Raw genomic sequence first — 14,391 nt, 5'->3', positions numbered from 1 at the left:
TTTCTCTTGTCTTTGCAGCCCGAGGACGTGCTGATGATAACTAAGGGGGAATGTGGCGCCCCTGACCTGGTCAGGCACCACAGAGTATTGCACCCATGCGGGAGCAATGCTTCCAGGTAATCTCCAAAGGCCAGGATGAGGTGCACACACAAACATATAGTGACCAGGCCTCCCACATTACCAGAGGGGACCCTTGGGTAGCCAGTAGGGGTTAACTTTCAATTCCCAGCTGGGGGTGTGTTCAGGGGCTGGTTGCTAGGAAGCAGGGCAGAGAGAGAGAGGAAGAGGGGAGTCTAGAGGAAGAAGTTGAAGTGTGTGGAAGGGAGCAGAGGAGCTCTCGTGTCAGACAGGTCCTGAGGAGTGCCGTAGCTGAAAGCGGGGGAGAAAGGAGTACCGTGGGTCGGCCTGAAAATCATCCAGAGAGAGAAGGGTGGCTGAGTACGGAGATCCCGGTATCCGAGCACACAAGGGGAACTAGATCCCCAGTTCATGCAGCAAATCATTCGGAGCTGCTCAACTCACAGGTGGGGATACTTCATGCCCTCACCACTACTACGCAGAGCTCGGGCCAAGCAGCAATCATCGGGCCCATAAGGGGACAGGGCCAGAAGCCATCCCACCAAGGCCACGCTGCCGGCAGACGAGCCAGAGAGAGGGGAGCAGGGTGGTAACAGCTTCCCTGGAGGGGTCCTAGCACGCTTCAAGCAAAGGATCCTCCTAAAACAGAAAGAGTGCAAGGAAGGCGAGTGGACAGCTACCCTCAGAACGGCCTCCTGGAATTCCTGGTTCAACCTGGTTATCACAGTGTCGCCCGGGCATCTCACCGTGACCTCCAAACAGTGAGTAAACACGTTGAAAGACTTCTTGGACTGTGTTTGAGTCATTCTGCGACCTGTGGTCCCACACACATACACCGGGGCCTGGGGCTTGCCTCACTCTCAGGGGGCTAATATACTGACTGCACCCACCATCAGCCCCAGGCATCCCTTAATCTGCAGTGGCGGTCCCCGCTGACCGCAATACTGAGAGTGGCGTCACGACAATCCCAAATAGAAGATTTCCTACCTGTGACCAGACTGTTCCATCCACGTGGAGTCCCTGAAGGTAATGCACAGACACATACTAGCGGGGCTTCACATTTGCATCAAGCACATTCAAAAATACGCCATAATTAACCGTCCCCAGGATGACACCAGGGTCGGTAGCAAAGTCTTTCCTGATCCCAGCTCTGTTCATCTTGGCTCCTTTTAAAAAACACAGCAAGCAAGGGTTACTCCAAGCGGAGTCTCCCTTTTTTACAAAAATTGGGCCCCACACACACCCACCCCTTCAGTGGCAGCAGTTGTGCCCCAGTTGTACACTTCACAGCTAGATTTGCATCAAGCACATTCAAAAATACGCCATAATTAACCGTCCCCAGGATGACACCAGGGTAGGTAGCAAAGTCTTTCCTGATCCCAGCTCTGTTCATCTTGGCTCCTTTTAAAAAACACAGCAAGCAAGGGTTACTCCAAGCGGAGTCTCCCTTTTTTCAAAAAATTGGGCCCCACACACACCCACCCCTTCAGTGGCAGCAGTTGTGCCCCAGTTGTACAATTCACAGCTAGGTTTGCATCAAGCACATTCAAAAATACGCCATAATTAACCGTCCCCAGGATGACACCAGGGTAGGTAGCAAAGTCTTTCCTGATCCCAGCTCTGTTCATCTTGGCTCCTTTTAAAAAACACAGCAAGCAAGGGTTACTCCAAGCGGAGTCTCCCTTTTTTCCAAAAATTGGGCCCCACACACACCCACCCCTTCAGTGGCAGCAGTTGTGCCCCAGTTGTACAATTCACAGCTAGGTTTGCATCAAGCACATTCAAAAATACGCCATAATTAACCGTCCCCAGGATGACACCAGGGTAGGTAGCAAAGTCTTTCCTGATCCCAGCTCTGTTCATCTTGGCTTCTTTTAAAAACAATGTAAGCAAGGGTTACTCCAAGCGGAGTCTCCCTTTTTTCCAAAAATTGGGCCCCACACACACCCACCCCTTCAGTGGCAGCAGTTGTGCCCCAGTTGTACAATTCACAGCTAGATTTGCATCAAGCACATTCAAAAATACGCCATAATTAACCGTCCCCAGGATGACACCAGGGTAGGTAGCAAAGTCTTTCCTGTTCCCAGCTCTCTTCATCTTGGCTCCTTTTAAAAAACACAGCAAGCAAGGGTTACTCCAAGCGGAGTCTCCCTTTTTTCAAAAAATTGGGCCCCACACACACCCACCCCTTCAGTGGCAGCAGTTGTGCCCCAGTTGTATAATTCACAGCTAGGTTTGCATCAAGCACATTCAAAAATACGCCATAATTAACCGTCCCCAGGATGACACCAGGGTCGGTAGCAAAGTCTTTCCTGATCCCAGCTCTGTTCATCTTGGCTCCTTTTAAAAAACACAGCAAGCAAGGGTTACTCCAAGCGGAGTCTCCCTTTTTTACAAAAATTGGGCCCCACACACACCCACCCCTTCAGTGGCAGCAGTTGTGCCCCAGTTGTACACTTCACAGCTAGATTTGCATCAAGCACATTCAAAAATACGCCATAATTAACCGTCCCCAGGATGACACCAGGGTAGATAGCAAAGTCTTTCCTGATCCCAGCTCTGTTCATCTTGGCTTCTTTTAAAAACAATGTAAGCAAGGGTTACTCCAAGCGGAGTCTCCCTTTTTTCCAAAAATTGGGCCCCACACACACCCACCCCTTCAGTGGCAGCAGTTGTGCCCCAGTTGTACACTTCACAGCTAGATTTGCATCAAGCACATTCAAAAATACGCCATAATTAACCGTCCCCAGGATGACACCAGGGTAGGTAGCAAAGTCTTTCCTGATCCCAGCTCTGTTCATCTTGGCTCCTTTTAAAAAACACAGCAAGCAAGGGTTACTCCAAGCGGAGTCTCCCTTTTTTCAAAAAATTGGGCCCCACACACACCCACCCCTTCAGTGGCAGCAGTTGTGCCCCAGTTGTACAATTCACAGCTAGGTTTGCATCAAGCACATTCAAAAATACGCCATAATTAACCGTCCCCAGGATGACACCAGGGTAGGTAGCAAAGTCTTTCCTGATCCCAGCTCTGTTCATCTTGGCTCCTTTTAAAAAACACAGCAAGCAAGGGTTACTCCAAGCGGAGTCTCCCTTTTTTCCAAAAATTGGGCCCCACACACACCCACCCCTTCAGTGGCAGCAGTTGTGCCCCAGTTGTACAATTCACAGCTAGGTTTGCATCAAGCACATTCAAAAATACGCCATAATTAACCGTCCCCAGGATGACACCAGGGTAGGTAGCAAAGTCTTTCCTGATCCCAGCTCTGTTCATCTTGGCTTCTTTTAAAAACAATGTAAGCAAGGGTTACTCCAAGCGGAGTCTCCCTTTTTTCCAAAAATTGGGCCCCACACACACCCACCCCTTCAGTGGCAGCAGTTGTGCCCCAGTTGTACAATTCACAGCTAGATTTGCATCAAGCACATTCAAAAATACGCCATAATTAACCGTCCCCAGGATGACACCAGGGTAGGTAGCAAAGTCTTTCCTGATCCCAGCTCTGTTCATCTTGGCTCCTTTTAAAAAACACAGCAAGCAAGGGTTACTCCAAGCGGAGTCTCCCTTTTTTCCAAAAATTGGGCCCCACACACACCCACCCCTTCAGTGGCAGCAGTTGTGCCCCAGTTGTACAATTCACAGCTAGGTTTGCATCAAGCACATTCAAAAATACGCCATAATTAACCGTCCCCAGGATGACACCGGGGTAGGTAGCAAAGTCTTTCCTGATCCCAGCTCTGTTCATCTTGGCTTCTTTTAAAAACAATGTAAGCAAGGGTTACTCCAAGCGGAGTCTCCCTTTTTTCCAAAAATTGGGCCCCACACACACCCACCCCTTCAGTGGCAGCAGTTGTGCCCCAGTTGTACACTTCACAGCTAGATTTGCATCAAGCACATTCAAAAATACGCCATAATTAACCGTCTCCAGGATGACACCAGGGTAGGTAGCAAAGTCTTTCCTGATCCCAGCTCTGTTCATCTTGGCTTCTTTTAAAAACAATGTAAGCAAGGGTTACTCCAAGCGGAGTCTCCCTTTTTTCCAAAAATTGGGCCCCACACACACCCACCCCTTCAGTGGCAGCAGTTGTGCCCCAGTTGTACACTTCACAGCTAGATTTGCATCAAGCACATTCAAAAATACGCCATAATTAACCGTCCCCAGGATGACACCAGGGTAGGTAGCAAAATCTTTCCTGATCCCAGCTCTGTTCATCTTGGCTCCTTTTAAAAAACACAGCAAGCAAGGGTTACTCCAAGCGGAGTCTCCCTTTTTTCAAAAAATTGGGCCCCACACACACCCACCCCTTCAGTGGCAGCAGTTGTGCCCCAGTTGTACAATTCACAGCTAGGTTTGCATCAAGCACATTCAAAAATACGCCATAATTAACCGTCCCCAGGATGACACCGGGGTAGGTAGCAAAGTCTTTCCTGATCCCAGCTCTGTTCATCTTGGCTCCTTTTAAAAAACACAGCAAGCAAGGGTTACTCCAAGCGGAGTCTCCCTTTTTTCCAAAAATTGGGCCCCACACACACCCACCCCTTCAGTGGCAGCAGTTGTGCCCCAGTTGTACAATTCACAGCTAGGTTTGCATCAAGCACATTCAAAAATACGCCATAATTAACCGTCCCCAGGATGACACCAGGGTAGGTAGCAAAGTCTTTCCTGATCCCAGCTCTGTTCATCTTGGCTTCTTTTAAAAACAATGTAAGCAAGGGTTACGCCAAGCGGAGTCTCCCTTTTTTCCAAAAATTGGGCCCCACACACACCCACCCCTTCAGTGGCAGCAGTTGTGCCCCAGTTGTACAATTCACAGCTAGATTTGCATCAAGCACATTCAAAAATACGCCATAATTAACCGTCCCCAGGATGACACCAGGGTAGGTAGCAAAGTCTTTCCTGTTCCCAGCTCTCTTCATCTTGGCTCCTTTTAAAAAACACAGCAAGCAAGGGTTACTCCAAGCGGAGTCTCCCTTTTTTCAAAAAATTGGGCCCCACACACACCCACCCCTTCAGTGGCAGCAGTTGTGCCCCAGTTGTACAATTCACAGCTAGGTTTGCATCAAGCACATTCAAAAATACGCCATAATTAACCGTCCCCAGGATGACACCAGGGTAGGTAGCAAAGTCTTTCCTGATCCCAGCTCTGTTCATCTTGGCTCCTTTTAAAAAACACAGCAAGCAAGGGTTACTCCAAGCGGAGTCTCCCTTTTTTCCAAAAATTGGGCCCCACACACACCCACCCCTTCAGTGGCAGCAGTTGTGCCCCAGTTGTACACTTCACAGCTAGATTTGCATCAAGCACATTCAAAAATACGCCATAATTAACCGTCCCCAGGATGACACCAGGGTAGGTAGCAAAGTCTTTCCTGATCCCAGCTCTGTTCATCTTGGCTTCTTTTAAAAACAATGTAAGCAAGGGTTACTCCAAGCAGAGTCTCCCTTTTTTCTAAAAATTGGGCCCCACACACACCCACCCCTTCAGTGGCAGCAGTTGTGCCCCAGTTGTACACTTCACAGCTAGATTTGCATCAAGCACATTCAAAAATACGCCATAATTAACCGTCCCCAGGATGACACCAGGGTAGGTAGCAAAGTCTTTCCTGATCCCAGCTCTGTTCATCTTGGCTTCTTTTAAAAACAATGTAAGCAAGGGTTACTCCAAGCGGAGTCTCCCTTTTTTCCAAAAATTGGGCCCCACACACACCCACCCCTTCAGTGGCAGTGTGAAGCCCCACAAGTATTGTGTCGGTGCATTACCTTCAGGGACTCCACGTAGCTGGATCTGGTCACAGGTAGGAGATCTTCTTCTTGTCGTGACGCCACTCTCAGATTTGCGGTCAGTGGGGACCGCCACTGCAGGTTAAGGGATGCCTGGGGCTGATGGTGGGTGCAGCCAGTTGTAGTAGCCTCCTGAGAGTGAGGCAAGCCCCAGGGCCCTGTGTAGATGTGTAGAACTACAAGGCGCAGAATGACTCAACACAGGCAGAATGTCTTTCAGGGTTTTTACTCACTTCAGGTGGCAGGGTGAGTAACCCGGGCGTAGCTGGGATGAACCAGGCGGGAATCAGGTGTCCTTCAGGCTGACTTGTGAGGGTGACTACTAACTCGCCTTCCTTAGCCCTTGGTGGTTTGGGGTGACCCCGACTTTTAGTCCCTATGGGGGTCACCCAGGGAAGTTGCTGAAGCCTCACTCCCCTTCGTTTGCCGTGTGCTTGTTGCCTGGGCCAGATCACTCCAGCTTCTTGCCTCCTGTGAGCTATGGGCCCTAACTGTGGCTACGTGGCTGCGGCTTTTGTGGTGTTGTGGCGTGGGCTTTGAGAGCCCCACACCGGCAGGTTTAGCAAAAGAAAGCTGGATCTATCTCCGCTTCGGGATCTGCCGCCCGTTTGGGCCTGGTACTCTCTAGCAGTCTCCTTACTTCCCACTCCGTGCTCTCTCTTTAGCTGAAGATGGATTTCGGGTAGCACTCCTAGTTGACCGTTCTCCCCCGTCAGTAGCCACTGCGCGGGCGCTGTTAGACAGCAACAGCCCCACAGGTCTGCTTCTCACTGAGCCCTATGGAGTTCTGCTCTAACTGACTCACTGCCCCTCCTCTCCTGTTCTTGCCTACGCCACCTAGCAACCAGATTCTCTTACCACACCCCTTGAGAGGAGATGGAGGCTTTTGGCCCCCTCCACTATTCCAGTGAAGGTCAAGGCTTTTCCCCCTCCTGGGATCCCCAGGGGTCCTCTCATGGGTACATGTGTGAGACCTGATCACTATGCGCCTGTGTACCACACCCCTGTCAGCCTTCTGGATTACCTGTATTGTACTGTCCCCAGCATGGGTGCAGTACTCAGTGGTGCCTGACCAGGTCAGGGGCGCCACATTCCCCCTTAGTTATCACCAGCACGTCCTCGGGCTGCAAGACAACATTTTAAAATGCATAAAACATTAAAACATGTAAAACATTTTTAAAAGCACCAGGTACCATACATCACCACCCTCCACCCACAAGTCCGTTAACCCACCCAAAACCCTCTCACGTTGGCCGCGCCTTCAGCCACTTCTGGCAGGATGTAGAGGCGGCTTACATGGGCTGGTGGTTTCAGGGTATACCTGGCCTGGTGGATCCGCGCCCTCAGCCTCTTCTGGCAGGATGCAGAGGCGGCCTCCACAGTTGGTGCTGACCAGGTACCCTCTTTGTGGTGGAGAGCCAGGCCCCATAAACAGGCATGCTCTCTGGTCGCAGGCGAGCCAAGGCCCTATATACGGACGGGCTCCTCCTGGTTGCAGACGAGCCAAGCCCCTAAACAGGCTGACTCTGGTGGTGGTGGTGCCCTCTGGTGTAACTATTTATACTGCGAGAGTTTGTGGCTATAGCCAGTTCATAGCCTTAAGGTTTATGGTTTTCTCACAATAGTTTTTGTGGGCACATTCTTGAACTTTAAAACGTTGCAAAACAAACTTTCCAAACTGGTCAAAACTTGCTGTACTTTACTTGAACTTAGGCGGATTCCTCTTCACCAGGGCTTGGGCCTGTAGGGCTGCGGCACCTGTTGCTTTCTTGATCTCTTTCCTCATCTGTAGTTGTCTCATCTGCAGGTTCCTTGTCTCTGCTTTCTCTATCTTCATCTGTTTCCTTTCCTGTATCTGTTTCTCTTTCCTGTAGCATGGGGTGGCTGTAAGGTTTGCTGGTACATAGTGCTACGTCAAGCGCGTACAGTCCTCTTTCGCCTTGATGCATGGTAAACTGTACTGAATCCCCCATCTTTAGGTTTCTGCCAGGGTGTCCTCTAGGCAGATGAGCGCTCACATCTCTTCGGTTGACAAATATCCCTTCCTTCACACCAGGTGCTACAATGAATCCATATCCACTTTTCAAATTGAAATCCTCCACTACTCCTCTGCAAAGGGGTCCTCTGACCTGGGCTTTGGCTCTTCTCAGGAACCTTTTTTCTTGTAGGTCTCTGGCTGTGACTTCTCTCTGCTCTGGAGACTGTGGTGCAGGGGACAGCGTTGTTCTGTTGCGACGCCTTGTCTTGCGGGCTGGGTTCTGCTGGGCTGTTACCTCAATGCCTGCAGGGCCCCAGGTGAGGTTTCTGGGCTGGTCTTCATCAGCAGACGGTGTCAAGTCCTCCTCATCCCAACGGGAATAGGGTAACATCTCCGGCTCTGAGTATTGCTCCACTGCCGGTGGCTCCGGAGTCAGCTCCTCAGCTTCCTGGCCTCCTCTCCCCCTTAGTTCTTCTTGGCACTCTTTTGGTGGCAGTGCTGGGGATGGGCTTTCTTCAGCAGGCCCAGGCGGGGGACTCTTTGGCGTGGTTGCTGCAGGGGTTGCCGGAACCCTCTTGGGGGTGTGCGGAGGGAGCAGATACCGATCCACCATCTCTTGTGGGAACTGGGCCTCTAGGTCAGCCTTCAGCTTCCAGTATTCGGGGTCCTCTCCTATCAGGGACTTCCTAGCAGGGACCTCTTTGGACTGGGGAGCGGTGTCTGCTCTGGCCTTGCAGGCCGGGGTAAATGGTGATGCAATCTCTTTGCGGGCCGCGCCCTGTATGGCGGCGGCCTGGTCTTGGCGGGCCGCGCCCTGTTTGGCGGCGGCCTGGTCTTGGCGGGCCGCGCCCGGCATGGCGGCGGCCTGGTCTTGGCGGGCCGCGCCCTGTTTGGCGGCGGCCTGGTCTTGGCGGGCCGCGCCCTGTTTGGCGGCAGCCTGGTCTTGGCGGGCCGCGCCCTGTTTGGCGGCGGCCTGGATCGGCGTCGCTGTCGCGATGGAATCGGTGCAGGCTGGGCTGGGCGTCGCTGCAGGGACCGGGTCTTGGTGGGCCGAGCAGGGCATCGCTGCGGCGGCCGGGGCTTGGCGGGCCGAGCAGGGCATCGCTGCGGCGGCCGGGGCTTGGCGGGCCGAGCAGGGCATCGCTGCGGCGGCCGGGTCTTGGCGGGCCAAGCAGGGCATCGCTGCGGCGGCCGGGGCTTGGCGGGCCGAGCAGGGCATCGCTGCGGCGGCCTGGGCTTGGCGGGCCGCACCTGGCGTGGCTGCGGCCTGGCTCAGCGTCGCCGCGCCGAGCGCCTCTTCAGGGACCGCGGGCGTGGCAGCAGGGGTCGGGGCATCCGGGCCGGCAGGGGTAATACTGGACTCACCCATCGGTGGCAGCATCGGGGTCTGAGTCGTCACCGTCCGGTCTGGCACTCGGCGCGCGGCTCTCCCTTCATAGGCCTGAACCGCGGCAGCCATCTCCAGAAGTTCCATGCGTTCTTCTCTGATCTGCTCCACGACCCGGGTCTCCAGTCGGTCGCAGAACTGGGCCAGCTCCCGATACCACCAGGCAGCGGAGCCCGGTTCTGGGTTTCTGCGGTCAGACGCCATTTCTTCTGCACCCTCTTCTGCACGACTCTCCAGCTGTGGACTCGCCGTTGCCTCTAATAGCAAGCTGTTCAGTTTCCGCTCTGCCTCTTTCAGCAGCTCCTCTCCCAGCAGCAGGCTTCTGGCTCCCTTTCTGTCCCGACGTCTCTGGACGCTTCCACTCTCATAGCTGGCAAGGTCAGAACTCTGCAGGGGATCTCTGGGTAGCCACACCTCTTCGTGGGCGGTAACTTCTTCCAGCGCGGGCTGCTGTTGTTTTTCAGCGCGCTTTTCATGGTGGCAATATGGCGGCGCTTCCAATTTTTCAAGCGGACCGCCCAGGCACATGGTCACCTGTCTGAACAGGTCTAGTCCTTATCCTGTTCGTGACGCCAGATGTGAAGCCCCACAAGTATTGTGTCGGTGCATTACCTTCAGGGACTCCACGTAGCTGGATCTGGTCACAGGTAGGAGATCTTCTTCTTGTCGTGACGCCACTCTCAGATTTGCGGTCAGTGGGGACCGCCACTGCAGGTTAAGGGATGCCTGGGGCTGATGGTGGGTGCAGCCAGTTGTAGTAGCCTCCTGAGAGTGAGGCAAGCCCCAGGGCCCTGTGTAGATGTGTAGAACTACAAGGCGCAGAATGACTCAACACAGGCAGAATGTCTTTCAGGGTTTTTACTCACTTCAGGTGGCAGGGTGAGTAACCCGGGCGTAGCTGGGATGAACCAGGCGGGAATCAGGTGTCCTTCAGGCTGACTTGTGAGGGTGACTACTAACTCGCCTTCCTTAGCCCTTGGTGGTTTGGGGTGACCCCGACTTTTAGTCCCTATGGGGGTCACCCAGGGAAGTTGCTGAAGCCTCACTCCCCTTCGTTTGCCGTGTGCTTGTTGCCTGGGCCAGATCACTCCAGCTTCTTGCCTCCTGTGAGCTATGGGCCCTAACTGTGGCTACGTGGCTGCGGCTTTTGTGGTGTTGTGGCGTGGGCTTTGAGAGCCCCACACCGGCAGGTTTAGCAAAAGAAAGCTGGATCTATCTCCGCTTCGGGATCTGCCGCCCGTTTGGGCCTGGTACTCTCTAGCAGTCTCCTTACTTCCCACTCCGTGCTCTCTCTTTAGCTGAAGATGGATTTCGGGTAGCACTCCTAGTTGACCGTTCTCCCCCGTCAGTAGCCACTGCGCGGGCGCTGTTAGACAGCAACAGCCCCACAGGTCTGCTTCTCACTGAGCCCTATGGAGTTCTGCTCTAACTGACTCACTGCCCCTCCTCTCCTGTTCTTGCCTACGCCACCTAGCAACCAGATTCTCTTACCACACCCCTTGAGAGGAGATGGAGGCTTTTGGCCCCCTCCACTATTCCAGTGAAGGTCAAGGCTTTTCCCCCTCCTGGGATCCCCAGGGGTCCTCTCATGGGTACATGTGTGAGACCTGATCACTATGCGCCTGTGTACCACACCCCTGTCAGCCTTCTGGATTACCTGTATTGTACTGTCCCCAGCATGGGTGCAGTACTCAGTGGTGCCTGACCAGGTCAGGGGCGCCACAGCAGCAGTTGTGCCCCAGTTGTACACTTCACAGCTAGATTTGCATCCAGCACATTCAAAAATACGCCATAATTAACCGTCCCCAGGATGACACCAGGGTAGGTAGCAAAGTCTTTCCTGATCCCATTTCTGTTCATCTTGGCTTCTTTTAAAAACAATGTAAGCAAGGGTTACTCCAAGCGTAGTCTCCCTTTTTTCAACAAATTGGGCCCCACACACACCCACCCATTCAGTGGCAGCAGTTGTGCCCTAGTTGCAAACAGGATGTTTTGATTTGCATCAAGCACATTCCAAATCCACAAGCATTTACTCTCCCCAGGATGACACAGGGGTAGTAAATTCCTTCTGGATCCATGACTTGTTCATTTTGATGAACGTCAGTCTGTCCACATTGTCACTGGACAGACGCGTGCGCTTATCTGTCAGCACACACCCAGCAGCACTGAAGACATGTTCAGAGACAACGCTGGCAGCTGGACACGACAAAATCTCCAAGGCGTAACTGGAGAGCTCTGGCCATTTTTCTAGATTTGAAGCCCAAAAGGAGCAAGGCTCCATTTGCAAAGTCATGGCATCGATGTTCATTTGGAGATACTCCTGTATCATCCTCTCCAGCCGTTGACCATGTGTCAGACTTGTTGTCTCTGGTGGCCTTGCAAAAGAGGGTCTAAAAAAATTATGAAAAGATTCCATAAAATTGCTGTTATCAGCACCAGATACGGTCCTACTGGTACGTGTAGACTGTTGAAGATGACGAGACCGTCCCATGTTTGTCAAGTTACAACTGGGAGATTCACTCCCTGCACCTGCACAGTTGTTTGGTGGAAAATCCGAGCTAAGATCGAGTAACAGCTTCTGCTGATACTCCTGCATACGTGCGTCCCTTTCTATGGCTGGAATTATGTCACAAAATTTGGACTTGTATCGGGGATCTAATAGTGTGGCAAGCCTGTAGTCATCATCACTTCTAATTTTGACAATACGAGGGTCATGTTGGAGGTAGTGCAACAAGAAGGCACTCATGTGTCTTGCGCAGCCATGCGGACCAAGTCCACGCTGTGTTTGTGGCATAGAGGTGCTAATCGTTCTTTCTTCCTCTGACATCTCCCCCCAACCTCTTTCAACTGAAATTTGACCAAGGTCTCCCTCATCTGCTGAGTCTTCCATGTCCATGGACAGTTCGTCCTCCATTTCTTCATGTTCTCCTGCACCTTCCTCAACATCTCGCCTGCTACCATGCGCCCTTGTTGATCCCTGTCCCCCATGGTCCCATGCCTGGCGCCTTGGTGATGATGAACGTCTGGACCTTGGTGATGTTGTTGTGTCTTGCGCATATGAATCCTCCTGTAGTTCATCCCCTTCCTGTTGTCCCACCCCCTTACTCCGAATAGTGTTTAGCGTGTAATCCAGCATGTAAATGACTGGAATCGTCATGCTGATAATGGCATTGTCAGCGCTAAACATATTCGTCGCCATGTCGAAACTGTGCAGAAGGGTGCATAGGTCCTTGATCTGAGACCACTCCATCAGGGTGATCTGACCCACCTCTGCATCTCGTTGGCCCAGGCTATAAGTCATGACGTATTGCACCAGGGCTCGGCGGTGCTGCCACAGTCGCTGTAACATGTGGAGAGTTGAATTCCAGCGTGTCGCCACATCGCATTTCAGGCGATGAACCGGCAGGCCGAAAGACTTCTGGAGCGATGCAAGTCGCTCAGCTGCGGCGCTTGAACGGCGGAAGTGAGCAGACAGTTTTTGTGCCCTGTTCAGAAGGCCATCTAGGCCGGGATACTGTGTTAAAAATTGCTGGACGACAAGGTTCAACACGTGAGCCATACAAGGTACGTGTGTCACCTTGCCCAGGCGAAGGGCCGCACCCAGGTTTGCAGCATTGTCGCACACGGCTTTACCAGGCTGCAGGTTGAGTGGAGACAACCATTTATTAAACTCGGACCGCAGAGCTGACCACAACTCCTCAGCTGTGTGACTCTTATTCCCAAGACATGTCAAGCTAAAGACCGACTGATGCCGTTGCGCTCTGCTGCCAGCATAGTAATGAGGGGTGCGTGATTCCTTCTGCGCAGTGAGAACGCTGGTGGCCTGACCAGGCAGGCTTGGGGCGGAGGTGGAGGACCCAGATGAGGTGGAGGATGCAGAAGCAGTGGCGGAACTTGGACAGACAGAGGATTGACACACAAGTCGTGGGGACGGCAAGACTTGTGCAGCAGACCCTTCACCATCTATCACCATAGTTACCCAGTGCCCAGTCAGCGACATGTAACGTCCCTGTCCATGCTTACTGGTCCAAGTATCGGTGGTGAAATGCACCCGTTGACACACAGAGTTTCTCAAGGAAGCGATGATGTTGTGTGCGACATGCTGGTGTAGCGCGGGCACACCTTTCTTAGAGAAGTAGTGGCGACTAGGCATCTGGTACTGTGGCACAGCGACAGACATAAGGTCTCTAAAATCCTGTGTGTCCACTAGACGGAAAGGCAGCATTTCGGTAGCCAACAGCTTACAGAGGGATAGTCAACCTCTTAGCTTTGTCATGGGTCGCAGGAAGTGGCCTTTTATTTGACCACATCTGAGGGACAGAGATCTGGCTGCTGTGTGTAGACGGTGTTGAGTAGGGTTTCCCTGGAAAAATGCAGGTTTGTGAGGAAAGTGCAGGCGGAGACATGATGTTGCCTTCATCCAACGTTGGTGCTATCGATGTCTGAGAGAGCTGTACACACTCACTTGTTTCCCCTTCCAAACCAACTGACGACCTACCAAGCAAACTGCCTGTTGCGGTTACAGTGGTGGAAGTTGTGGGTGGAAAAACAGGTGTGACAGCTGTCCCCACAGTCCTAGAAGATGAAGAGCGCGCGGATGCACTGGAAGGGGCAGGCGGTGGATGGTTCGCTCCGCTAGGACGCATTGCAGCACGGTGAGCTTCCCACTGGGACATATGATATTTATTCATGTGACGATTCATGGAAGAAGTTGTCAAAGTGCTGATGTTTTGCCCTCTACTAACAGAATCATGACAAATTTTACAGATCACATAATTTGGGCGATCTTTTGCTATGTCAAAAAAGGACCAGGCTAGGCAAGGCTTAGAGGGCATGCGACCTGCTGATCCACCCCGACTAGTGCTCAGAGGCAGAGTGGTGGCTGAGGATGCAGTTGTAGATGTGCTACCAGTACTCCGACTCTGTCCAGGAAGGCGCAAGGTAACTTCGTCGTCAGTTGCATCCTCCTCCACCGCCTCTATTGACCTCCTCGAGTGCCTGACTGTGGGTTGACAGTAGGTGGGATCTAGAACTTCCTCATCAATTGTTGTGTTTGCACTCCCCTCACCCTCAGACCGAGCCTCTTCTTGCCCTGACCGAATATTTTAAGTTGTCATCCCAATCTGGTATCTGCGTCTCATCGTCATCAGTATGTTCCTCATTGTCTATAACCA

This window comes from Anomaloglossus baeobatrachus, chromosome 3 (assembly GCF_048569485.1).
Source record: "Anomaloglossus baeobatrachus isolate aAnoBae1 chromosome 3, aAnoBae1.hap1, whole genome shotgun sequence".
Taxonomy (NCBI): domain Eukaryota; kingdom Metazoa; phylum Chordata; class Amphibia; order Anura; family Aromobatidae; genus Anomaloglossus; species Anomaloglossus baeobatrachus.
The sequence above is the reverse complement of the archived record's forward strand: the minus strand, read 5'-3'. Positions refer to the sequence as shown.